This window comes from Penaeus monodon, chromosome 25 (assembly GCF_015228065.2).
Source record: "Penaeus monodon isolate SGIC_2016 chromosome 25, NSTDA_Pmon_1, whole genome shotgun sequence".
Classification (NCBI taxonomy): Eukaryota; Metazoa; Arthropoda; class Malacostraca; order Decapoda; family Penaeidae; genus Penaeus; species Penaeus monodon.
The window spans coordinates 16,231,617-16,232,541 of record NC_051410.1 but is presented as its reverse complement, the minus strand read 5'-3'; positions in this window follow the sequence as shown (position 1 = coordinate 16,232,541).

Here is a 925-nt window from a genome sequence, read left to right as displayed (position 1 = left end):
ACGAAAACAACCACCTCCACTGGCCTATCATATCTCTCAGTCTCCACCTAACTACCAGACTCCTGCTGCCCAAAAAAATTACCCAGAGCAAACCCAGCTCCTCCTCATCATGCACAGCTCAGCAGTCACTATCCTACACCTTCCATGATAGTGGTCCTCATTCCCAACATGGCTACCATTCTTCCTCTGGTCCTAGGTCACACAAAGCCAACACTACCACCCTTCAGAATTAATTGAGCAGAGTGGGTACTACCTTTCAAACCACACAGATGGACAGAATGCCTCTAATAACCGCTATTCTGACCAACCTACCAATGGTTCAAGTGGGGCATATCCTAGCACTAACGGGACATGGTGCTTCACACACATATTACCCAACTAACAGCCACTATGCAAGTAAGAACTTAACTGTATTTTTTTAGTATATATATGGCACTGCATGATATTTTCTTTGCCTTTGTCTTCTGGCTTTTTATATATCCTTTTGTTGTAGCTTTTGAGTGCTTACCTTGGAAATTTCTCATCCTCTTCTTATTTTGTAATTGATATGTTATTATATTATTTATATATTTATTAATTTGTTATCATTGTATGGTCTTTAGCATCAAAAAAATGTACAACACTATTTAACATTTTTTGAAGTAGGTGAAATTCCTCATAAGATGAGTTGTTATTAGGTGGAAGATTAAGATTTCAACAACTCTTTTTTTCAGAATTTTTGATCATCAAAGTGCAAGATATTATGCAGCAGTAAATTAGGTTGAGGTGACTTCATGGTTATGTTATTAGTGTGTAGGCCATGTGTTTTTATACATAGATATACAAATGTATGTGAAAAAGATTATGATGATTTTTCATTTTCAGGTGTATTGGTTGCAGTTTTTTTTTTTAACAAACACTATATTTATCAATTTTCATTTATGGA